This window comes from Chiloscyllium plagiosum, unplaced genomic scaffold (assembly GCF_037043375.1).
Source record: "Chiloscyllium plagiosum isolate Xiang-an unplaced genomic scaffold, Cpla_swu_hap1 HiC_scaffold_14, whole genome shotgun sequence".
NCBI lineage: Eukaryota > Metazoa > Chordata > Chondrichthyes > Orectolobiformes > Hemiscylliidae > Chiloscyllium > Chiloscyllium plagiosum.
This window is the reverse complement of record NW_028270152.1, coordinates 62,804,354-62,831,928: the sequence shown is the minus strand read 5'-3', so window position 1 is coordinate 62,831,928 and position 27,575 is coordinate 62,804,354. Positions and strand designations below refer to the sequence as shown.

Below are 27,575 nucleotides of genomic sequence, written 5' to 3'. Positions count from 1 at the left end.
TGCAGAGCCAATAATTGATCCCAAAAGGAAACTGGATAGGTGCCGGATGAAATTAATTTGCAAGGCTACACAGACCAAGTAGGGGAGTTGGACGGATTAGCTCGCTTTGCAGGGAGCTGACATGAACTCTATTATACCTAATGGCCTTTATTGTTCTGTAAATTACTTTCCCAAATCAGCAGGGTAGGTGAAAATTACCCTAGGTAAAAACAATGACTGCAGATGCTGGAAACCAGATTCTGATCCAGAAAATTACCCTAGTTCAACCAATATACAATGCCTCATCCAGGTGAGATGAGTGGTAGCAGATTTTTTTTTAAAAAAATCTTTGTTGCAAGGAGAAGAACATAAGAACTAGGAGCAGGAGTAGGCCATCTTGCCCTCCGAGCCTGCTCCGCCATTCAATAAGATCATTTCTGATCTTTTCATGGACTCCGCTCCACTTACCCGCACCCTGACCATAACCTTTAATTCCTTTACTGTTCGAAAAATTCTTAGCTTTCAAAACATTCAATGAGCCAGCCTCAACTCCTTCACTGGGCAGGGAATTCCATAGATTCCCAACCCTCTGGGAGAAGAAGTTCCTTCTCAATTCAGTCCTAAATCTGCTCCCCCTAATTTTGTCCTAGTTTGAAAATTTGAGAACAGAAATAATCTGGGAAAAAGTAAGTTTAAGACCATCCCAAAGAGTTCACAGTTCACTTCAACCACTTATTATACTGTAAAATAGAGCAGGAATTCTTTCTACATCTGTTGGCAAATCCCACAAACTTCAAAACAAAAGAACAAATTATTCACATGTATGTTAGGGAAACAGCACAGAAACATATGCAATGTTGACAACAGAGCTGTGGAAATCAGTCCCTAATCTCAGAGTAAAATTGTATTTTGACACTAAGACCCAACAGCAGAAATAGGCCATTGAGCCCAATAAGAGCTGTGCCACCTTTCAACAGGATCAAGGATTACACTCACTCAATGGCACTCTCCTGATTTCCCTATAACTTTTAATTCCCTTACTGATTAAAAATCTCTCTCTTAGCCTTGGGTACGGTTAAGCATCTCCAGCAGGTTTGTAACGGAAAACCAACACTTCTCAAATCCCAGAAACAAATCTCATTAGATGATACCAAACTACACATATGCAAAAATCAGCAAGTTGCAAAATAGCTGAAACAATCTTTTTTCCTTTCTGCATCCAATCTAACCTAACATACCAACCTCACCAACAGAAGTGTAATGGCACAATCTCACTGTGCACTGGATTCATATTGGAAAATACATTTATATAATTTCTCAGTCACTGAATTGGTCGATCAGAGATTTTATAAAAGGAAAGTGCCATTTTTAATAAATTGCACACTTTAGCAATTTGATCATAAACAAAACGTTTATGGCAAGCTGGGGCTGTGATTTAAAAAATAATAATTTTGTGAAGTCTTCTCAAGTGCCTTGTATTATAAATCTTTTTAAGTAGAGTCATAGAGATGTACACATGGAAACAGACCCTTCGGTCCAACCTGTCCATGCCGACCAGATATCCCAACCCAATCTAGTCCCACCTGCCAGCACCCAGCCCATATCCCTCCAAAACGCTCCTATTCATATACCCATCCAAATGCCTCTTAAATGTTGCAATTGTACCAGCCTCCACCACTTCCTCTGGCAGCTCATTCCATACACGTACCACCCTCTGCATGAAAAAGTTGCCCCTTAGGTCCCTTTTATATCTTTCCCCCTCACCCTAAACCTATGCCCTCTACTTCTGGACTCCCCAATCCCTGGGAAAAGACTTTGTCTATTTATCCTATTCATGCAGGTATATCACCAGGAAAATCATATGCTTTTTGCAAAACACAGCCAATCCCAGGGCCAACTTGTAAAACGCTCAAGTCCACAGAATCATCAGCCTCAATATTTATCTGGGGCAGACTGAAAACACTCAATTCTACCTATCAATGTCCAGGGTGGGCAGGGTTCATGTGGAATGCGGGGATGAAGAGATAGTCCTTTAACACCTGGACCTTCAGTTTTGACAGTGCTGCTTAATGACTCCTTTGTGCAGAGTTGGTAGTTCCCATCAAATTTTAAGTGAACTTTCTCTCAATACAAGAAATCCTGTGTAAAATAATCTCTTAAAGTTTTTTTTTCCAGTTATTCTCCCTGTAAGGGACAAAAACACAAGCAGCTTTCTATCCTCAACCTGAATTTGGGTGTACTTTAGTTAAAACACTCATTAAATTATATACAATTCACACATCCCATTTGATTTTGTTGGCTTACAGAGAATCACAATTGCACATGATGAGGAGCTTGAGTTCACAATTATTCAAATTACAAGGGAGAGCTGTTCCAAAATTATATATGGTCCTAAACTTTAACTTGTAAATCCACAATATGTGTTTTTCTGAACCACTACATTCATAAATTGTACTAATTTGTCCTGTTGTTTACAATTTGCAAGAATTATTTTTTAGTCTTTTCTCCATCAATTCCTACACTACCCTCCCTCTTTTTCTATATCCTAATCTTTATGTTCTTGCAATGGATAGTTCATATTACATTCAGAGATGATCATAATTGAGCTCAAAAGAGAATAGGTACAGAGCAGAGGTGTGGCAGGAAGGGTGGAGGTTACTTAAAAACATGAACGATAAATTCTGACACATTGAGAAACAGGAATAAGTGGATGAAATAGATTGTTCATTTTAAAGAATGCAATGAGCTGCTAGAGGAAGTGGAGGCAGCGGGAACAAATTACAACATTTAAAAAGGCATCTGGATTCCCAAGAGTACTGCAGGAGTATCTCCCAGATCTAGACAATTGATGGATCTGAACAAAGAATTAGGATTAGTAGATGTATGGAGATGTCTTCATCCACAGGGTAGAGATTTTTCTTTCTACTCTAATCCACATAAATGTCATACCAGAATTGATATGTTTTTTGCCCCCTCGATTTTTTTAAATTCGATATCATCCTGTAAAATAGGTAATATAGCAATTCCTGACCACGCTGCTGTATATATGGAAACTAAGGCGAGGAACAGTGGGACATCCCCTCGGCATTGGCGTATGGACCCCTTCTTAATGAAAGATAGTAAATTTGTAAAGTACTTCTCTCAAGAATTTAAAACTTTTTTAGAAATTAATTCAGGTACAGCTAGCAACCCGTCAATGATGTGGGAGACCACCAAAGCTTACACGCGAGGCTTGATCATCTCCTACTCAGCGACCCAGAAGAAATTAAAGGGAGAACAACAGCGTCTGCTTGAAGCCCGCTTAAAAGCGGCTGAAACAGCATACACTGATAGACCTTCTATTATTAAATTGCAAAGGATTACAGCTCTTAGGACAGCTCTAAACACTACACTTACTCAAACTGCTAAGAGGGAAATATCATTTGCAAAGCAAAGGTTATATGAATATGGCGACAAACCGGGTAGATACTTAGCATTTCTTGCAAAGAAAAAAAAGGCCCCTCAGACTATTATGTCTATCAAGGAAAGTACGGGTATTTTGACTCATGATCATAAAAAGATTAATGCGACCTTTAGAGAATTCTATTCTGAGTTATATAAATCACAGGATTGTGAAGATAGGACGAAGAGGATGCAGTCATTTTTTAAAAATTTGACTTTTCCAGACCTAACTCCGGAACAAGTATCGGTCCTAAATGCTCCTCTTACACCCCAAGATATAGTTGATGCAATTAGGCACCTTCAAAATGGTAAGGCACCGGGCCCAGATGGCTTTCAAGCTGAATTCTATAAAGAATTTACAGAAATACTGGCTGGTCCACTTATGGACATGTATAACTATGCATATAGTCAGGGCTGTCTCCCGCCTTCGCTGAAAGAGGCAAATATCTCTCTTATCCTTAAAAAAGGAAAGGACCCAGAAGATTGTACATCATACAGACCAATATCCTTGCTAAATGTAGATTTTAAAATCCTCTCTAAAACGTTAGCACTGAGACTAGAAAGGATACTGCCACATATTATAAAGGAGGATCAGACGGGGTTTATTAAGGGCCGTAGATCATCCAATAATGTTAGAAGGGCTCTGAATATGATTCAAGCTTGTCATCAGGGAAAGATACCAGGAGTAGTGGTTTCATTAGACGCGGAAAAGGCATTTGATAGGGTCGAATGGTCATATTTGTTTTACACATTGGAGAGGTTTGGTGTTGGACAGGTGTTTACCAAATGGATCTCAACATTGTATAGTGATCCCAAAGCAGTTGTGGTTACCAATGGATTAGGCTCGGATAGCTTCAGTGTGGGTAGGGGCTGCCGTCAGGGATGTCCCCTCTCGCCATTGTTATTCACGCTAATAATTGAACCACTAGCAGAAGCTATACGAGCTGATCCTAATATAGTGGCCCCAAGGATTGGTACAGGTAAACATAAAATTACCCTTTATGCAGATGATGTTCTTCTATTCCTCAATAACCCTTTGATGTCCATACCTCGCTTAATCCAAGTTATTAATACATTTAGTGCATTCTCAGGCTATAAAATTAATTTTTCAAAATCGGAGGCTATGCCAATGGGTGGCCTTGCTGTGATACCCCGCTTCGCGGACGGTTCCCTTTTTCCCTTTCGCTGGTCCCTGGAGGGTTTCTTATATTTAGGCATTTTTATTACTCCAGTATTTGGTCAGTTGTATAAGGCTAATTTTGTGTATTTATTGGAAAGGATAAGGCAGGACCTCCAGCGATGGGGAGACCTGCCGATTTCCTGGTTGGGTAGAATAGCATTAATCAAAATGAATATCCTGCCCCGTCTCCTATATCCTAGGAGAATGCTTCCGGTGATGCTGCCGAGGACGGCTTTATGTAAGTTATACGGCTGGCTGAGTTCCTTTATCTGGAATTATAGGCGGCCCCTCATTAAGCTGAAGAAGCTACAGCTTCCACAGGCAAGGGATGGATTGGACTTCCCAGATTTTAGGAAATATCAATTAAGTTCCCTATTAAGTTACATAGCTGATTGGGTCTTGTCTGATCCACAATCAATCTGGTTGGACATCGAGGCTTCTCAAGTAAAATACCCACTTATTAACCTTTTATTCTCAGACAAGAGGAAAATCATTACAGATCACTGTAAAAACCCTATAATACTAAATACAATCAAGGCTTGGAATATAATGCGGCAAAATGAGGGTAATTCACATAAAACATCCCCCTATGCACCGATAGTGGGAGCATGGGGATTCCAACCGGGGTTAACAGATGCCACTTTTAAACTCTGGAGATCCAGGGGTATCTCATGTCTAGGGGATCTATTTAAAGATGGGGTCCTGATGTCTTTCGGACAGCTGCGTCAGAAATTCGGATTACCCAATGGAGACCTCTTTCGATACTTCCAAATTCGAGATTATATACAGAAGAAGACTACGTTATTAGATAGTCTTTATAAATCCGATAGAGAATGTAGTGTCCTACGACCAGTGGGGGTATCTTCCGTCAGTAATATTTATCATTTACTACATGATGAAGTATCGGGAGATATGGATAATCTGCTTAAAACATGGGATCAGGATCTGGGACTAGAAATCTCCACAGAAACGTGGAATGATATCTGGGAAAATGCTAGAAGAATTACTATTTGTAACAGAACCCAGGCTATCCAGCTGAAGATACTTCATAGGACCCATATAGCACCGGTTCGATTGGCAAAATTTCAGGCAGGAGCATCTCCAATGTGTCCTAAATGCAAAATAGAGGTGGGCACTCTTGTACATTGCTTATGGACCTGTCATAAGATCCGTAGATATTGGACTAAAGTAGCAAGTACCCTGACAGAAATTTTAGGAACGGAAATAAAAGTGGACCCCGTATCTCTCCTCTTGGGCTTTTCGAACTTTCCCTCCCTGGACACGTACGGGAAGAGACTATTTTCTATTCTTTCTTTCTGTGCAAGGAAAAATATTTTGGTGAACTGGGCGGCGGAGGGCCCCCCTGGACTTTCAAATTGGCACAGACTAATTATGGAATGTATTCCCCTTGACTTCCTTACAAATATGGTGCACCGAAAGACCGAATTATTTTATAAAATATGGCAGCCCTTCTTGAATGACATAAATACAGATATTTCGGCTATCCTAACAAGGGCTTTTATTTAATTGAGATTACAAACCTGGCTGGTCCGGGGCCCCTCGGGGGAGGAATCCCGCACGAATATGGGTTTTATCATATCTGATGCTAACACATCCCGAGCATGTAAGAGACTAAATATACACCCTGGTTAGTTGTAGGTTAGATTAGTAGATAGTTGAGTTTTGTTTGTTTTTTTTTTCTTTTCGGTTTTTTTTTGTTGTTTTGTTTTTTTTTTGTCAAATTTTGGCTATTGTATATTTGAGCTAATTGTATATCAATATTTATATCTGAGAGTTTTGTTTATTTTTGTAAACTTGTAAAAATGTTAAATTTCTAATAAAAATATCTATTAAAAAAAAAAAGGCATCTGGATGGACACATGAATAGAAAGGGTTGAGGGGGATATGGGCCAAGTGCTGACAAACATGACTAGATTAATTTAGGATATCCGCTCAGCAGGGAGGAGTTGGACTGGATGGTCTATTTCCATGCTGTGCATCTCTAGGATTCTAGGTAGAATTTTGGTAGCCAGTTGCCTTGCAGAGAAATTGTCCTGTCACCAGGAAGTGGTTAGAAATGCTCACCATCAATGCAAGATGAGCAAATCGATTGAGAAGAGTGAATGAAATCAGGAACAAGGAAGGGAGTGAGCAGCACAATGAGTTATATGCCCTGTGCAGCGGGTGAACCGAGCCCATACACTAGCGCTTGCAGCCAACTTTAAAAAAGGTCCAACATTAAATAGCCTTTTTCTGAAATACACACAGGGCTACATTTCATCCTTGTTCAGCACTAAGTGGACACCTCCAATTGGTAAGGATAGCATGAGAAAATGGAAAATTCCATATTAGTGGCACTGACTGGAATTAATCCACTGAACTAGGGCAGGGGAAAGAGTTCTTCAACATCCAGTCTGTATTGTACTCTACACAGAAACAGTGATAGTGACAGTGAGCTCAAAGTGTCAATGTGTTCCATTCCAAGAGGAGGATAAATGGAATTGACATACAGATCAGCTGTGATCTGACAGTACACAAACACAGATGGAGGGGCTAAATGGCAAATCCTCCTGAATCTAAAAAGAGACTACTTTGCCACTGCTCACCCCAACGAGCAGAAAACATTCACAGCCCGCACCAACTCAAAAGGAAAAACAGGCCAAGTGAGAAAGGAAGACAAGAAGAATAAACGACTTTATATTATGACAAGTGCCTCTTGCAGATTCACTGGAGGTGGGTTTCCATGTCAACCTCCATTTTATACAGACATTATTCATGACAACATTTGAGAAAAAGGTCAATTTCTACACCATGAGAAAAAACCCCTTCAAATGAAGCACACTAAAGGCTTGCAAAATGGCCTCAGAACTTTAGGCTTTACCCTCATTTCCTTTTCATGCAATTTGTTCTGAGAAATATGGTCTCATTGTACAGCTGTGTCATAAAACTAGAGTGCTCCAATAAACCTTTTACTGAATCCTGTTCTATAAAAGTAGCAATAACAAAAAGACCCATTATCCACAAGAATCCAAGTTTTTGGGACAGTTTTACAATGTGCAGCAGAAACAACGACAAACTTAGTTTGAAAGTACACCGAAGGTAGGGCTCTCACCTACTCCGCGATGCATTAGCAAAGTCCAAACTAAGATGTCCTTTTGAGCTTCTGGTTTCATGGATGCGTCACTAGGAAGCATTTCCAAATTGAGCATAAATAAAAAAACAATGCAGCAGCATGCCCACTTGGCCTTTCTTACAGTCCTTGTAACTGTAGCACTGAGGGGGAAGGTGGACCAGGAATATTTACAGTACTTTGTCTCACTGTCTCCATCAGGGAGTCCAGAAAGAGAGAGCGTGCGCCAGTGAGAGCCAGAGAGAAAAAAAGACTTGCATTCTTATATTGCCCTTCACAATGTCTGCACAGTCCAAAGCACATTTCAGCCAATTAACTGTTGTCACTTGTAAATGCAGAAAACATGGATGGCAAATGTTACACAACAAAACCACCATTAAGAACAATGAGATAATTGACCAAATTACCAGTTTAGGGATAAATGTTTCCAATGACACCAGGATGAACATTCCCTCAGCTGCACAGTTGCTCTCAGGCTCTCAACTTCATCTCCACTTTGTCCAGCCACTCCTGTACACTGACCTCACACATTCACACAGTAGAGAGATCGACCAGGATGGTTCCCCAGATCTTCTGGTGTGTGGGTGTGTGCACGTGCATGCGCGCGCACGCGTGTGCTGGTGTGTGCGCGCTCGTGTGTGGGGTTAGGTACCACTCCCTCAGTGGGACATAGAAATATAGTGCCTACATTTTGTGCTCAAGTCGCAGAGTGGTATTTGAACATGTATCCTTCTGACTGAGTTGGCAAACACCAATCAAAAACCTTACTCCATGGAGGTGGAGAGAAATGTTATTGAAAGGAATAAAACCAAAACTACAATTAAGTAACAAAGGATTGAATGAAATTGACAAAAAAGGTTGAAATCAAATATTTATATGGTGTAAAATTATTCTTTAGATTTCTCCCAAGGGAAAGTGGGAATGGCGAGCTCAATATTACATTTGTTCGCTCATCAATAAGCTAATGCAATGCACTAGTGAATGTAGTGCTTTAAAAGCAAAAGAATTACTAAATAATGTAATGGTCAATGCAAACCTCCATACCCAATAAAATTGTTCACTTTTCACATGTGTAAAGCTCAAATGTGACAGCTGCAGCAATACATCCAGCTCAATATTGGCTGCTCGGAGAATTCTCGGACCTTGGCTCAACTCAATAGACAATAGGTGCAGAAGTAGGCCATTCTGCCCTTCAAACCTGCACCACCATTCATTATGATCATGGCTGATCATCTTCAATCAGTATCTTGTTCCTGCCTTATCTCCATAACCCTGATTCCACAATCCTTAAGAGCTCTATCCAACTCTTTCTTAAACAAATCCAGAGACTGGGCCTCCACTGCCTTCTGTGGCAGAGCACCCCACACACCCACCATCCTCTGGGTGAAGAAGTTTCTCCTCCTCTCTGTCCTAAATGGCCTACCCCTTATCTTTAAGCTGTGTCTTCTGGTTCGGGACTCACCCATCAGCGGAAACATGTTTCCTGCATCCAGAGTGTCCAATCCTTTAACTCCAGCTGAGACTGAAGAGAAAGTCTCCCATCTATTGGTTGTCAAACTCCAAAGTGATAGTACTGACAGTATTGGCTCTGTTCTTAGCCTACATTGATCCACTGCATATCCTATGCTTGCCATAATCTACAATGAACTGCGCTGATTTCTGTACATTAGCCTGTCATGGAGTCATGTGGAGATAGATGTCTTGAGCTATTTACATGGCTTGTATCACAGAATTATACAGAGTTTGGTTTTACATTTACTGATATAACTATGTTACATATACAGAGCTAACTGACTGAAAACAATACTCTCTTACACAGCAACTATGACTGCACCGGAGGTAAATATTAGATTATTGTGATGTCATGTAAATGCCTTAAAAGGGACAATGCCTGTGTAGTGCATAATCTGTTGTAAGACCATGAGACCACAAGACATAGAAGCAGAAATTAGGCTATTCAGCCCATCGAATCTGCTCCAGCATTCAATCATGGCTTATAAAAGTGTCTCAACCCCATTTTCCCTGTTATATTGATACTCAAGAACCTACCTACCTCAGTTTTAAATATACTCAATGACCCAACACAGCCTCTTTGGTAATGAATTCCATAGATTCACCACTATTTGGCTAAAGAAGTTTCTCCTTATCTCGGTTCTAAAAGGTCTTTTCTTTACTCTAAGGCTGTGCCCTCGGGTCTTAGTCTCTCCTACCAGTGGAAACATTTCAACTTGTAATCTGTCCAGGCCATTCAGTGCTATACAATGAGTCTACATAAATCAGAGATTTTGCACATTTACATTGCAAAATAATTTCCCTGGGGAAAATAAATGTAATTAGATATTGTGGAAAGTGGATAAGCTTTCTAGCTTTAAAAAAGGCACAGGAAGAGCTTCTTCATTATGTCTAGCTCTGAAGACACTGAAGTGGGGAATAGAGGGACAATACTGAAGACCTGGAAAAGAGGAATCACTCACCATTGGTTTATTATGAGTGCAATAAGACACCAATCCGTGGGGCCTGTACAAATCTGAGGCTCCATTAAAGTATACCATAAACTAGGAATGCCTAGGATGAGTAGGTTCAATTCTTGAGCATTGCTGTGATCACCTTAGCCGAAATAAGGGATACAGTTTGGAGTTCCTGTGTAGTCTTTCATTGCTGTGTTTTCAATCCTCTCATTCTTAGGCACCAAACCTTCTTCGGTGAACAACACACTAGATGCTGCTTTGCTAGAAGAAAAAGTTACTTTAACCTGCAGTAGCAAGTCAATTTTAAATATTGAGCATAATTACAGGCTTTTCTGGTTCTTAACAAATGCCAGTCCAATATGGAGGAAGACTAAGTGGTCCATGTTTATTTCCTTGTCACTCCTTCCTCAGGAAAATCATTTCCCCATTCAATTAAGGAAAGAACTACCTCACAGCTAGCAAAAGGTCAATTGTTTTGAGATGGTGGTGCATATGGCAGATATATGGTGGCTCACTGGTGAGCACTGCTACCTCACAGCACAGGGACCCAGTTTCGATTCCAGCCTGGGCGACTGTGCAAACTCCACACATTCTCCCAGTGTCTGCGTGGGTTTCCTCCAGGTGCTCTAGTTTTCTCCAACAGTCCAAAGATGCGCATTTAGATGAAATGACCATGTTACATTGCCCATACCTGTAGGTTAGGTGCATTAGTCAGGGGAAATGTAGAGCAGTAGGATATGGGAATGGGTCTGGATGGGTTACTCTTCAGAGGGTCGGTGTGGACTTGTTGGGTCAAATGACCTGCTTCCACTCTGTAGGGATTCTATGACATACCTTAAAATTGTTCTCACTGAACAAGTGCTACAATTGAAATATTCACTGCTTCAAATTCTGCATTCTTATCTATAAATTAGGGACTGATTGTAGATGATTGCTACAATAAAACACAGCTTTACTTCTTAACCACTGACTCAATTCTGATTTGATTTGATTTTTTGAGATAAAATTACATTTTAAGGGTGTTATATCACAAGATGATGCATGTTACTATTAATCATATAAATATTGTATACCAATTTTTTCATGCAATTTACTCAGTTTGTGTTCTGTTAGGTCAGGAGAGGGACATTTCTGTGAAGGGCTTCCTCAGTGAACATTTAGATGAACATGCATGTGTTTACACAAGTGTGCATATGCACATGTGCGCGTGTATATACACACACATGCAGCCATATTTGTGTCTGAGGGGAGGAAAGAAAAAGATACAGTGGGAAGGCACAAAGGCTGTCAGACTATCCAAAGGCCTGAACTTTTCCAGTCCCAAAAAGACACGGTGAGTTGTTAGGAAGAATATGCCAAGATCACAAACATTAGATTGTAAAAAAAAGTCTGATTTTCCACCAAAGCTTTGAATGGCAAGATGATAGCGAGCAGGAAGAGGCCTATTTACATCTCATTCGTACTCCACCTTGCCCCATTTATATGCAATTTCCTAGTCATCACAGTGGAGAGAAATTAGATCGTGACAATTTCTAACGTGAAAGTGGCTACCTGGTTATTCCAGTGGGCGGCACGGTGGCACAGTGGTTAGCACTGCTGCCTCACAACACCGGAGACCCGGGTTCAATTCCCGCCTCAGACAACTGACTGTGTGGAGTTTGCATGTTCTCCCCGTGTCTGCGTGGGTTTCCTCCGGGTGCTCCGGTTTCCTCCCACAGTCCAAAGATGTGCAGGTCAGGTGAATTGGCCATGCTAAGTTGCCCGTAGTTAGGTAAGGGGTAAATGTAGGGGTATGGGTGGGTTGCGCTTCGGCGGGTCGGTGTGGACTTGTTGGGCCGAAGGGTCTGTTTCCACACTGTAATGTAATGTAATGTAATCTTTGTCAGAGTCACCCAATTGAGGTATATCAGGGTATGCTCCATGGGCACTGACCTCTTGCAAACCCATCCAGAAGGGTAGATACCAGATGTGCAGCAGCTTCAGCAAATCACTTTTGGTACATTTTGGATGAACTGGTGCTCCATTCACCACTTCAACGCACACTCCAAAGTGCACACATTTACGCCAGCCAAATGACTCTCTCTCAAAGTCTAAACGGAAGCAATCCTCAGTCAAGGGAGACTATTAGTCAGGAGGTACCAGTACAGCAAGTCAAGGAGAATCATTACTATCAGGAAAGGGGCTTGGACATGGTTGGGCAGGTGCTCGGAATCACGGAGCTCTGTATCATTACATTCCAGTGAGTGTGCCACACACAACTGGTGCAACCAGACGGGGAATAAGTGCCAAGCCAGTCAGGAGAAATAAAGGTCTGCTGAGGAATCTGGTCACTCAGTGAGGGCTGAACTTTTAGGTTGGTCAATAGGCCAAAGTCAGTTCTGAATAATGACAAGATGTGGTGCTATGCTGGGATTTGGAGTAAGAGTAGCATTTCCCTAAGACAGGGTTAAAACATGCTATTGCTCTAAGGAGAGCAGCCAGTGTAGCTGGTAATCTTGTAGCTATACTTACAATACCAATTCGAAAGGTAATAATGTAGATTGGCAATACAATTAGGAATAAGAGCTTTGATTTGGAATGAAGTGTCACCTGTGCCCTTTGAAATTATTTTCTACTTGCCCTCCCACTGTGTGTACTGCTGGCAGCACTCGATCTGCACCTTATGGCAACAGTTAGAACAGGAATCTCTGACAGTGGCAAGCATTTCTACTGCTGTTAGGTGCATGCGAGCAACACCATTAACAATTGGGATGCATACATAATATGGTGAGCAACACAAAATTGCATGAGATAGCTCATGAGAATTCAAACTTCCATGAAACCCTCCAAAATCAATACTTAGTCAGCTCAAAGAGTAATACAAAAGGAAGGTTCAAGAGAGAAAGAAGAAAACGAAAGATCAGGAGCAAAGCAGACACCCAAACATTAGCTCATAGTTTTTGGTCACTGCAAGGAATACAAATAACATTATGTTGAAGTGCACCATGAGATGAATCATTAAATGAAACTAAGGAATAGGGAACTTCAGAATAAGGCAAGGAAACGGTGTTGAAGCAACAGGTCCAAAAAGGTTAAGTTCATGAGACAGAGGGGGCAATGGTTGGATAAACACTGAACATTGTCAGGATATTAGTGATCAAGGATGGTTCCAAAAGAGGAAGGTTGAGATTTAAACTGAGTAATAGGCAGGGAGATGGAGACAGTTTCAGGAAAAAAATATAGAGAAGTGGCTGAGGTAGCAGTTCTATCTATACATGTGATCAAGCAGCAGAAAGGAAAAAGAGATGGTAAATAGGTTAATGGTGAGAGACACAAACTAAGTCCTGCTGCAGATGGACACAGGATTGCTTGGGAGTGCGCTATTCTGAAGGAACATTTGAATTGATCAAAAACAGAACACTGGGAATACGAAATTAAAACCTAAAAATACACAACAGCTCAAGCAGTAACCATGTTTACATAGCATATCATCAGGGCAATGTTTCAAACTTTTTGTCCCTAAGACTAGATATTATTACAAATTACATTGAATTTATAGAATTTGATACAATTTACTGTACTGTATCAGAGGTTATAGAAGACATCTTTGTCCGACTTCAATCCTATTTACCTAAAGCTCCTCATGGCATAGCACATACCACATTCTAACCATTCTCTGGCTAGAAACTTTTTGCCTGAATTTATCTCAAATTTTTAATCTTTTACTATCTTACGTCTCAGCAGAGTTTTGTCCTCGTCCACCAAAAGCTACATTTCCAAATATACCCTACCCAATCCCTACTGAATTTGCAAGGCCTCCTTTGAAATAGAAGATCAATTTGCTCATTTGAGAATGCAGAGCCCTAGTTTGTTTAGTCTTTTCTGAACTCAGTCATTCATAAATCTTGTTTCCACCTTCTCCATTGCCTGCCTCTCTTGTGCAAGATGGAGACCAGGACCGTATGTGATAATCCTGGACAGTCTGTCCAAATCACAGCTAATGGCAGCAAGATAACAAGACAGGAACAAAAAGTCTTCTTTTTTACAATTAAACCAGGAAAAGGAGTGTCACTCTGCAAGAAATGGATTTATCTTCCATGCAACATATGCAAAAATAAAAAAAAAACAATTTTAAAAATTCTCCAAGTAAATCATTTTGCTTACAAACTTCTGACAGATTTAAAAAGTTCCCTGCACTCTGCACATGCTCATTCACCAGTTTTGAAATTCTTGCAAGGCCACGACAATCATCCATCAAAACTATCATTTCACAACTGCACAGAAAAGTTCATACATTAATTATCATCACTTCCCAAGGTTATACATCAATTGGCCCTCAGGTTCCACTTCATTGCCTAGATATTTGCAGTGAAGTGCCATATTTGCATGTGTGCTTCTGGACTTTTAAGCATCAATTAGAAGGTAGAACATCAAACACCTAAAATATACTGTTCGTCCCATTTCCCTCTTCAAAAATGCAGTTTCTAAATGATCACTTTCATCCAAAGACCCTTCCAGATGGCCACGTTTGGACTTGACCTTGGATCACTGGATATCCCTACTTTGCTACAGCACAAGAATAAATTTCAGAATATTCAAGCAGTTCCAAAACACTGCTGCAGTGAAGATGTTGATGACTGAACTGGATGATTTTTGTCACTTGTAAGATCACTCTGGCGTGCAACATTTGCATTAGCTTAATGAATTGACCCTCATGTGAAATTGACCTGAAATTGATGAAAAGATCATGGCAAAAACTAACGTAAGGGAAGCACTGAAAGCTACTGATGGCGCATTATGCTAATAATGCATAAAAGGGAACTTTGTTTTGAATGCCCACTTGCAACAGAATATATCTCCTTGAATCATGCTGAAGCTGACTGTATCATTCATTGATTTATAACATTTAGATGTTCCCATGGATGACTAAATGGAAATGACATTGAGTGTTACTTCAAATCTCTTTGGTAAACTAAACTGCTATTGACTTAATTATACATTGTAATGTTAATGGTGCCTGTGAGGAAAGAAATATTGGAAATCGAAATGTCAATTTGCTTACAAAATCTACCTGTAGATGAGAACAAGTTCAGAGATTATAAGCAGTCTTGAATTTATTTGAGGTGAAGCGATTTATTATTTCTACTTTATGCACTCTGTACCTAATAAATCATACTCTGACCTAACTAGATCCTTGTTTTACCATGCTGAAACTCTTGCACTTTTGCCAAAACTTTATTTTGCAGACTTTAACTTGCAAGACCATTCAACAAACGCGACAGAAATAAGGTGAACTGGGTTGGGGTGGTGGGGGTGAGCAGTGGAAATTATATAATGGGAAATTCCTTTTTATTAAGGGCAACTGGATCACATACCCCACTGCTGAAAACTGTTTCAGAACTATCTAGCTAGTCCCACACCCCAACACTTTACACATAACAATTCAAATTTGGCCTTTGCCACTGCAGATGTCTAACTGCCTTCTGAAAGTTACGACTGAATCCACCCTATTATTTCAGTCAGTATATTCTAGATAATAACAAAAGCACATACAAAGAAAAGTTTTATTCACCCCTGTTTCTTAGACCAGTTTTCTTAAATCCCTACTGTAGCATTACAATATCGCCTCTAACACAAGAGCACATTCAAGTCTGTGAAGCACGTGACAATTCACAAACAAATGACAACGTGCTATGGTGAGATCAAAAATGGCTTGCCATCAGGGCATCTTCCCTACAGGGGCTGGAAACAATGACCAATCAACAAACTGTTGGCTCTAGCTCCTGATGATGCAAGCTTGGAAGCTGTTTCAAAGTCCCACCAACATATATTGAGGCCACACTCAAATTATATGTTGACATCTGATATTTACAGGAGCAATGAATATATTTTAATGAAAAGTAGCACAAATTGGAAAAAATTACAATGTATTTATACTTAAATGAAATATTACCTCAAACTATGCTTTATTCCAAGATAGATGACTAATAAAAGCACCTCAGCACATCTTTAAATCTTCCGTCAACAAATAACCCTTGATATACAACCATTCTTGCCAAACAGGCGAACCTGACAGCTGATCCAAATGCATCAATGACTCTCAGGCAACAAACGAAAGAATCTCTTGATGGTAATCGTTAAGTGAGAAATGTTATCCAAACCTTCAGGCTGCTCCTTATTCTTTAAAGAGTGTTTTAAGACCTTAAACAGCTACCTATGCAGATATTTGTAAAATGTTCCATTCCAAAGACAACCCCAACCCCCCCCCATAGTGCAGAAGTTACGACAGAAGTAATATCACATGCTCAAGATATTGTTAGTCACAATTTCAGACTGTAAAGCAAATCAACTAACACCTTGGAGCTGGAGACTACACTGAGCAATTGGGATCAATGACAGCAAACCTAGCCGTTGTAACATGGTGGAGTGACTACTCCAGTAGTAAACAATCCAAACTTTGAGTTATGACGTCTCAACAATTGCAGCTCAGGAATCATTTCATTGAACTTATGAGGAGCCCAGAGTTAAATCAGAGGTAACTGCAGTCACCAAGGTCAATTATTAATACTTAATTTAGGTTCATGCGGGGGGGGGGGGTTCTAAAAAGATACCTGCTATATCCCACTAAATACTCAACTTGTGATCAACTTTCCCAACACCAACTCTTTAGGCTCAACATTCATTTGTCTGATTATGCCTCAGCAAATCATTTTGGATTTTTTAATGTTAAAGCTGCTATATAAAAATTGAACTTTGACCATGGGACGAGAAGGAATCATCAGAAGTCGATATTCCTTAAAAAGTGGTCATTTCTCGAAGAAAGTAACATGGTACTTCAGAATCTGTAAGTATTTCCAAAATCAGCAATGAGACACTGGTATCAAAGGTCGTGAAAGAAAATCAATGATTACGTAAATTGTTATTTTGACAAAAGAGAGACATCTTATAAAAAATAATGTACAAGATGCAGGATTTCATGAAATCCATGGGCACAATACACTGCATTTTGATTGGACAGATCCAAGGATTAACTCAACTCAATTTCGTAGGTCAACACTCCTCTCTACAAAAAGGTTAAAATCTAAATTTAGAGGGATATGGGCCAGGTTCTGGCAAATAGGATTAGATTAGGTTAGAATATCTGGTCAGCATGGACAAGTTGGACCAAATGGTCTGTTTCCATGTCATACATCTCTATGACTCTATTAAGGATCTGATCACAATGCTGAGCTCAATGACAGGTTCTCTTTTGCAGTTTTAACAATGGAAACAACACCACCCAAGACTACTCCCACTCTAGCTACAGGATATGAGCTATCTTGGACACAGTGCAGCCACTCACTATTACAGCATCTGCCAGCTCCACAATGACTAACAGGAAAATCAGCGATGTCATGGGAACTCACTTCAAATTCCTTGGCAGCCCTAACCTTCTTGAGTCATACATCTACAGTCACTGGGGTCACAATTCTCAAATTCCTTGTCGAACAAGACTGTGGGAGCCACATCACCATAAGAATTAGAGGTTCAAGGAACCAACCCAATACCCATTGTCTCTGAGCAACAATATGGTCAGCAATGTGATCACACCGGCCTCATTCACAATCCATCATTTTATTGCTTCAATAACCTTAACTCATCAACTAGTGAAAATAGTTCTCTCAGATTTACTTGAGTATCAATTCATGTTTTTAAACTCTTGATTTTCCTCTCGACTTGCTTTGCACCGGTTTGTCCGGACTCCCCCTTCATCTCAAACCTTTCAATCCTCACTGTTACCCTTATGAAAATCAGGCACTCAATTTCAAAATATTTTAGTTGCAGCCTGACCTCTTTTTAAAAAAGATTTAGTGCAGTCTTTCTGATTTTCTACTACTCATGAAAGCTAGGATCCCATTCATTTATTTTTTGGCGTGATCAATTTAGGAGTGTGGCAGAAAGCCATCTGAATGTAGAAGTCCAAGTCTTTTAACATGAGAGTATAAGTTTTACCAATCTGGCCTTCCCTGGTCTATCTTAACTAATTTCAGAAACTTAAAATATCCACATTTCAACAAAAGGCAGCAAAGTGTGAACAGTAAGGGAGGAAACAAGAGTAAAGTTACAGCAAGCACCGAAACCAGCCATTAAAGCTTCTAGAAATATATGTGAAAAGAAGATTAGTGAAAACAAATGTAGGTTCTTTGCAGTCAGAAACAAGAAAACCTTTAGCAGTGAACAAGGAAATGGCAGAAGAATTTACCTTACAGTTTGATTTTGCCTTCACAAAAGATGGCACAAATAACCTCACAGAATGAGAAAAAAAAGTCGAGAGAGACAGAGAGCAGAACTGAAGGAAATCACCTCAAGGCAGAAAATGGTATTAGGAATGTTCATGATGTCAAACTGTGACAAAAATCTACATACCAGAGTACTTAAGCAAGTGGCCCTGGAAATATCGGATGCATTAATGGTCATCTTGCAAAATTCAGGTCACGTAAAAATATATATATTTGTACGTGACCTGGATGAGGTAACCAAACACAACATTTCAAAGTTTCCAGAGTACATAAAATGGGGCAGATTGGAAAGTGGTGAGGAGGATGCAAGGGTCTCATAGTGACTTAGGCAATTTGAGTGAGTGGGACAATACATGACAGATGCTGACCGAATGTGAAATCACACACTTCAGTGTGAAAAACAGAAAAAGGTTATTTAAATAGTCATGTGGATGGACAAGGGAATCTGAATGTCCTTGTCCACCATTCAAATGAAATTGGACAGGCAGATGCAGTAGTAACTAGGAAGGCAAATGACACGTTAGTTTTCATTGCAAGAAGGTTTGAGTTCAGACATGGTGATCTTACTGTACCTACATAGGCTCAAGACCACACCTGGAGTAATGTACAGCTTGGTCTCCCTACTTAAGAAAAGGATTTACCTGCCAGAGAGTGCAGTGGAGGTTTATTAGACTGATAGAGGAGATGGTGTTGTCCTATGAGGTGAGAGTGATTCAAGTAAACCTGTATTCACTCGAATTTAGATGGGTTCAAGGGGATTTGAATTAAATGGATAAAATTATAACAAAGTTGGACATACTAGAAGCAGGGAGAATGTTTTCACTCTCTGGAAGTCGAGAATCATGCAACTCAGTCTCAAGATATGGGGTAATCCGCTTAGGAGGAGATGAGGAAATGTTTCTTCATTGAAAACGGTATTGAATTTGTGACATTCTGTATCACAGACGACTGTGGAGGTCAAGTCAGTTTATATATTCCAGAAAGAGACAGATACATGTTTAGATTTTAAAGGCACCAAGAGGTTTTTAAAAGGAGCAGGAATATGGCAGTGGGAAAAAGGATCACCCATGATCATATTGAACAGCACAGCAGACTCAAGAGGACAAATTGCCAATTCCAACACTACTTCCTATGTTTCTAGGAAATTCCATCTGATATCTAATTGTTTAATCAAATCTATTTTTTTCCTGAAGTCCCAAATGCTTCACAGTTAAACACCTTTTTTGTCTCAAGTATAAATTTTGATATTATATTCCCTACATCCAAGTCTAGACAGCTGTAAAATGCACTCTCCACATGCTGTTGTTTAACCAGCTTCAATTTTTTTTTTAAAAATCAGAAGCTTGGTGAAATGCCTCATCAGTAAACTATACAAACAACATAAGCAGTATTGCTTTTGCCAATATATACTGTTTCTTTGAAGATGCCCATTAAACCTGCATGGCATTTTCACATCCTCAGGAGGATTTAAAATGTTTTATAGTTGATCCTTTTACAAGTGCAGTCACTCGTTTATGGAGACAAGGACAAAATGTGAGCACAAACAAAACCAGATAAACGATGGCATCACCCATTTTGACGAGTGTTGGGTAAGGTACAGATTTTTGACGAAAGATTTTAGTTGAAAGTACTGGGACACATGCACACTTTTTCAAACTATGCAATGTAATATTTTAAGTCTATCCAAATTAACAGGCAATTCATGCAAAATGTACATAGTCAGCAATCAAACTACACCTCAAGTGTCAGCCTTGATGAACATGCTCATGTCCTAGGAGACAGTGAGGTCTGCAGAAGCTGGAGATCAGAGTTGAGGAGTGTGTTGCTGGAAAAGCACAGCAGGTCAGGCAGCAGCAGAGGAGCAGGAGAGTTGATGTTTCGGGCCGGAGCCCTTCATTCCCGATTCCTAGCCTCAGTCCTGATGAAGGGCTCCAGCCCAAAACGTCAACTCTCCTGCTCCTCTGCTGCTGCCTGACCTGCTGTGCTTTTCCAGCAACACATTTTCATGTCCTAGAGAGGCTTGAACCCATTAGTTCATAAGTTGTTGCACCAAATTCTTACTAATGTTTGCACTAATCTTGATCACTAACATTTTATGTTTGAAGTCCTGACTTAATAAGAACAGGATAAGATTGGCATTCCAAAATAGCATCAGAAACCTTAACTTATAAACAAAAGATAACAATATAAAACGTAAGTAAATTTTGCTCGCTCCAAATATTTAAGACATATTCCAAAACAAGTAAGCAAAATTTCAATCACCACACATTCACCATCTTGTATTTGGTAAACATTAGGGATGATTATTTCAGTAATCTTTGTCAATACTAATTGCATTGTACTTTGCTTTAGAGTCTGTTACTAAAGAAACTTTAAACTAGTTTTTGCACTTTTATGGCAAGAGTGAATCAAAGAATTAAGTGTTAAAAGTTGGACATATTCACTGAATAAACCTTTCACCTACACATAATTAGCACCATTGTTAGACGAAGAACCCCAACTTAATATTGAAATTACAATGTTAACACTAAATCCAGCCAACTGACAGGATGAATAATTACTTATTGCCAATTCCATTAAGTTCCATTCGCCAATTCTACTGCATCATTCCACTTAATCTCAAACTCTCTACAAACTTTAACATGGTAAATCATTTAATCACCCTTCAAGCTATGCGCTGTGTTATCTTTTCTTGATTCCATTTCAACAAATCAAAATCAGATTCCACTTCTACAGATTGTCTGTCACTTCCCCCAAAGACCCCCTATCTCTCTGGTGGCCATCTGCTTTACTACTTCATTTCCTAAATCCTCCATTTCATGTTGTCAGACCACTTATCCACCATTCAGTATAGAATGAGCCATGGTTAATTCTGGTGTAATGTTAGAAAAGAACCAACCGAGTGCAAGGACTAGTGCTATAATCCCATCTGAGGGTAATCCTGGACAAATCAATTCTAATCGAAGACATGGCTTGATAAATCAAAGGCTTTCTTTTTCCATTTACCATGGAGGTCCATCACTGAACATTTTCACAAGATATTGCCAATGTACTTTTCACAAAGCATATTTAAAAATCATTCATTACACCAAGTTTAAATGAATGAACACCATACATTATACAAAAGCTATCTGAAATTCTGTCATAAATATTGGACAAAAATAATTGATTTTACTGCATAAACCTTACAGACACCCACACCTGTCTCCATGCTAAAACTCATTGTTTCCCTGGCACAATTGTAGTCTGTTTTCTCTTGGCAATTTTCTGCATTCACCTCTCCTTATTTCCCAAGACCCTTGAACAAGTTGCTAACTCAACTCACTTAGTACTGGTCATGGGTTCATCAAACACATGTCTCCAACATCCTTGGAGGAAGTCTTTCCTTTCCGACACATCTACAGTTTTCCGCTTCTGCAGACTGCTTTCAAACAAATTAGGACTTCTCCCAGTCATGAAAGCTTGTGTGCTAATAACTATACCTCCTTAATAAGGAACTCTTCTCCTGGACTGAACTTGTCCAGTATCCCCTTAGCTAGGATCATAATTATATCTCAGTGAAATGTGATTTGATCGACCACAAGTTTTATTTTTGCCATTTAGTTTGAGGGAGGGAAAAAGCAAAAGAATGAGAAAGAATTAAAAAAAGAATAAATCAGATAATTTAGAAAGATAGAAATCAATGCTTTACTAATAATATCCTTTATGGACACAACCCCAGTGGAAAACCTAGTTAATTCTTTACTCAATTGACAAGGTCACAAGCATTTCCTTTCAATCATTTCCTGCATATTGAACAAACATGATTTTTGTTATCCATCTCTCCTAGTGGTACACAAACAAAGGCTAACTCATGGACTTTTCTAACTGAACACGAAGGAAAAAAAGGTCGGTGCATTTTATAGTAACTTTGGTCAGAATCCTTAATCGACCTGCTTCTGACCTTAGATTTTTAAAGCTCAAGTTAACAATAATTTCTTCAGCAATTCTCTTAAGGGGTAGCTTATCCAGTCAGTCATTTAGCTTAAGTGTCACAGTTAGCTCAATTGACTGTACGACTAATTTGTGTTGCAGATTGATGCAAACAGCGGGAGTTTAAGTCCTGCACCATCTCAAGTTACAAACAAGCACTGCCCTTCTCAACCTACCCGAGTCACCTGAGACATGGTAGTTTTCAGGTTAAACCATCAATAGCGGTCTCCCTCCAGGGCTATGGTAAATTTACCTTTGCATCCATTCAACTCATGGCACCTAAATTAAAAGGCAGCATATCAAAAATCTCTTGCTTCATGAACAAAGAAACCAACAAAAGCTACAAATATAACAACTTATTTGCTAATGGAAGAGGCTGTCCTGCTGAAACTGCCCAAGTTACAATGAAGGATTGATATGAACATGATGCATACAGTTGGTTCATAGTCACAGTCACAACTTTGCCTGTGTAATTCAGTGTAATCTGATAACACACTTATGACAATTGGAAAATCGGATCAGAATTGTCTCCAATTTTGGTCAAACTCCATCTGACAGATCTGCATGAAGTAAAACTCGAACTGAATGTCTCTCATTTCTTGGAACTCCATGTCATGGAGAATCTGACTGTTCCCAGGTCAGCATTAAAAAGGTCTTTTGACCAGAGAAAGATAATTTGCAACCCAATGGTAAAATTAGCAGAGTTAAATATTGCTTTCATTACCAGACCATACAATCAAGTAGCCAGGACCACCATTAAAAAAAAAGGATGGCCATCATGAAACTAGTAACAAGAAAATTGCTAACTCTGCCAACTGCATTACAATAAGTGAATGGGATGGTTTAGCTCAGTTGGCCAGATGGTTCGTTTGCAAAACAGTGTGATGCAAACAGCGTGGGTTCAATTCCAATTGCTCGCTGAGGTTATCTTGAAGGCCTTTCCCTCTCTCTCTTCTCTTACCTGATGCGCACTGGCCCTCAAAGTTAAATCACCAATCATTTACCAGACCATAGGGCTGCTCTGTCTCTCTCTAATGAGTGCTATGGTTTAGTAAAACTATGACACATCAACTCGACATGTACAGAGCCATTTAATGACAATAGATTAACTGTCTTGTAGCAAATAGTTCTTTTCAACTAAAACCTGTATCTATTTCAACCAACACTTGGCACACAATTCCCCATTGCCCTTATACTTCATCCAAATCATGAGTATTGCGTGTGTGTGATACAGAGTCTCCAATAAGACAGCACCCACTAATTTCCTATCCCTGCTATGACTGCAAAGAACTTCTCTTAAAGAATACAAATTCAGGAATTTTCAACATCAGGCCCCTGGTTGTTGATGAATGCAACTTTGACAGCTGTAAGAGACAGAAAGAAAAAAGTTACTCAAGAAAAACTCAAACATAAATACCACTCTCTAATCGCACAAGTTTTTTTTGAAAATAAAAAGTTTTGTTGTTTCTTGGTCTCCCATGATCAGAGCTCTGACAATAACATTGAGGAATTGAGTGGCACACCGAATTAGGACACTGAACTGGCATCTGCAGAACTTGTATTGATGGGACACTATGTGAGCTGCATAGGGACAATTCTCATCTTATGAGACCTTGAAAGGAAACCAAAAATGTACTTAAGATTTACTCATAAAACATATTCAAGTTCCAAGTTTTATGTTAGATTCCACTAATTGCATTTTATTTCACAGACCTATATGTGACAGAGCTGTAATAGACTGGTGTGGGAAAATGGCAAATATATATCCTGTAGATGAACTGCGACAAAGTCTCCCAAAAGGACATCCTGCTCAGTTCATCAGGGAAAGAGATCTTTGAGGAGAAAATGAGGACTGCAGATGCTGGAGATCAGAGCTGAAAATGTGTTGCTGGAAAAGCGCAGGTCAGACAGCATCCAAGGAGCAGGAGAATCGACGTTTCAGGCATGAGCCCTTCTTCAGGAATGAGGAGAGTGTGCCAAGCAGGCTAAGATAAAAGGTAGGGAGGAGGGACTTGGGGGAGGGACCTTGGAAATGTGATAGGTGGAAGGAAGTTAAGGTGAGGGTGATAAGCTGGAGTGGGGGTGGGGGTGGGGGTGGAGAGGTCAGGAAGAAGATTGCAGGTTAGGAAGGTGGTGAGGAAGTGAGGAAACTGGAGTCCCCCCACCTTGTCTCAGTCCCAACCCTCGAACTCAGCACCACCTTCCTAACCTGCAATCTTCTTCCTGACCTCTCCACCCCCACCCCGGCCTATCACCCTCACCTTAACCTCCTTCCACCTATCACATTTCCAATACCCCTCCCCCAAGTCCCTCCTCCCTACCTTTTATCTTAGCCTGCTTGGCACACTTTCCTTATTCCTGAAGAAGGGCTCATGCCCGAAACGTCGATTCTCCTGCTCATTGGATACTGTCTGACCTGCTGCGCTTTTCCAGCAACACATTTTCAGCAGAGATCTTTGAGCAAGGGACCATTTCAAAATGGAAAAGGAGTCAGTGTATTTTATTAGTGGGACATCTGTGCAGTATTATACAACAGACTAAAGTGAAATAGCTCTGAATAATGAAGTATATAAGGGAACAAGATCCTTTACGGAACTAAGGAATCTCAATTACACTTAATTATATCCATCTGCAGTAGTTTCTAAACTGCTGCATTTGCTAAAGCAGTTATTGACTTTTTTCCAGCTTTGTTAATACCTGTCGAAGCAGACATTGTACACGGAAGATGGAAAAATGTGTTTTGCTGTCACCAATATTGCACTTGCTTCAGCTGCTGCTAATTCTAAAATAGGTTACACGACTGAAAGTTAACATAAATGAATGTCAGCACTCACTATCAGACAAGGCTATATCTCACCTTTGCGCTGCCCATTTTCTCCCATGCTACTAAGCTGCTACGACCTGCCACCTTAATTTGGCTGCTCTTTCATGTACAAGAGGGGAACAACAAAAAAGTTCAAACTCCTCACATATGTGCAGACATGTACTGCATTCATTTGGACAAATATTTCATTTTGGCTAAAGGGCTGCTGCACTGGAATGGAATCATACCACAGGAGGTGGTCACTCCCACACATTGGGACAGTGCATATCTTGGAGAGGTTTTCACTTAATCCCAGTTATCTACACTTTCCTTCTAATTAACAGGTTGCATATTATGTGTACACAGGTAGGAGCTAATAGTAGATGACTACTTATACATCCTGATACCATAACCAAGTCATAGAATTGATAATCAAGTATCCGATGTAAGTAGCCTTGTGGAAAGCGTATCACATCTCCAAGGATGAGACCAGCCCAAGGCAGTGCCTGTAGAAGACCAAGCTAGTCAGAGATTTGATCCATGATGTCAGTGATTTTGCTCCCTCTGGGAGTTATACAACGGAACTGCTGAAGGCCTTGAAAGACATGCATGCACTCAAATTCAAAGCGGGATGGCGCGTACATCTGTGCTAAAAAGGAAGAGAGAGATAAACTCAGCAATGTGCTGGTAGCAACGAGAAAGGCAGCTGCAGAGAAAGATTAATGCTGCCATTAAAACAAGTTAAAAATAGATACTTATTGTCACCAGTGTGGGTTGTAGTGCCACAAGCTATACATTTGCTATGTCTCGCTGTGTCTAAATCTAAAGCCAAGTAAAGAACAACTTCTGGCATCCTCCTTGATCAACTGGTTGTCATTTTAACATTTTATTGCCTTTCAATTCTAGATCCAATTGCTGTTGTACGAATCTAATGAAACCATTCAATCTACTGACAGGTTGAAGAGCCAGACTTCAACACAAACAACGCCAAGGAAACTCAGAGTAAATATGAACCCAGTCGAATTTGCTACATTGGAGCTTGAAAAATGGTAGGAACAAAATGGTAGGAACAAAATGAAAAGTTCATTATTTCAATACATGATCTGCCCATATATTGATAGAGCACAAAGAGATCTCACTCCAAAGGCCACATGTTCAGATTGCCACATGTACAGGGTGCCCATTAAAATGATTGTTGTCAGTTCCAAGCACAGATACCACCTTAATTGCGACTCAATTGCACCAGTGGGTGAAAAGAAGCCAAAAAACCCAGCCTCCTACTCCACCTTGTTGTTGTTCAGTTTAAGAGAACATGGTATTTTTGGAGGTGTATGCATAACCCTTATTACAAAGGTACTGAATAGCTCTGCAATAAATCAAGTTTATATCATAGTGAAACTATTTGTCAGACACGGTCAAACTCCTTGCAAGCCATGAGATCTCGTTGGCCTCCATGTTATAAAATTGATTCTACGTTGCTGTAACTGCATACCAATCATTAGCACTGATCGAGTTTTCATCAGGTTAAAGCTCGAAACGTCATAGCTGAATATCATACTTGGCAGAGATATATCTGATGAAGGCACTATACCCTGCTGAAAGTGCCAGATCCCAAAATAATCTTTAGTACTCCCTCACAAATGAAAAACACAAGGTGAACGAACATCTACAACTTTTAATCTACTCAGCGAGCCTAATCAACAAATTCAAAATTGAAAATAATTGAAGATGCACCCATTCCATCGAGTTCCCATTTACAACCTAATCTTTTGATCAAATTATGATTCACAAGAATGTAAAATGGTGTAACCAACATCAGAAATTTCTTCAAGTATAAAAATCTAAATCTTAACTCATTCAACAGTCATTATGCACATCAGGCATTTGAATCTACAATAGATGAGGTTTTATAAATTTTATTATACTCATGTTTACACCAAAATCCAGAGGAACATTCTGTACACTAGGTTCCAGTGAGAATATTCTTGAAAAAGTCTCAAGTTTAAATTGTAAAAGGAAATGAATGACTTTTCCTGCAGCACCTGAAAAAAACAGCTTACATGCTAAGCTAACCCCAAGCATCCAACGGCAATATTCCTCTGAACCTGTTATTCCAGGCCACAAAAAGACCTATTTCCACACTAGCACACTGGATGTTGCCAATTCTAGATAAAATGAAGAGTTTTAAAGAACTGTTCACAACATTTTGTCAGACCACAGTCATTGCAGAGTCTTTAGGTGTACTGATAAAATGGACGTCTTTCTTAAATCACCCTAGAGAAATCACATCATGTACCTCATGAAATCATGCAACATAGATGACAACCATGGGGCCCTTATGTTC

The 27,575-nt window shown here is 39.8% G+C and overlaps 1 protein-coding gene and 1 pseudogene across 2 annotated transcripts in view; one reads left to right on the top strand and one right to left on the bottom strand.

Annotated features, from left to right (window-relative positions):
- LOC122559107 (metabotropic glutamate receptor 7-like) overlaps positions 1-27,575 on the bottom strand; it is an 864,629-nt gene that overhangs the window by 739,743 nt on the left and 97,311 nt on the right. The gene's annotated exons all lie outside the window — the stretch shown is intronic.
- Positions 25,660-25,954, top strand: LOC148147975 (large ribosomal subunit protein eL36 pseudogene; annotated as a pseudogene).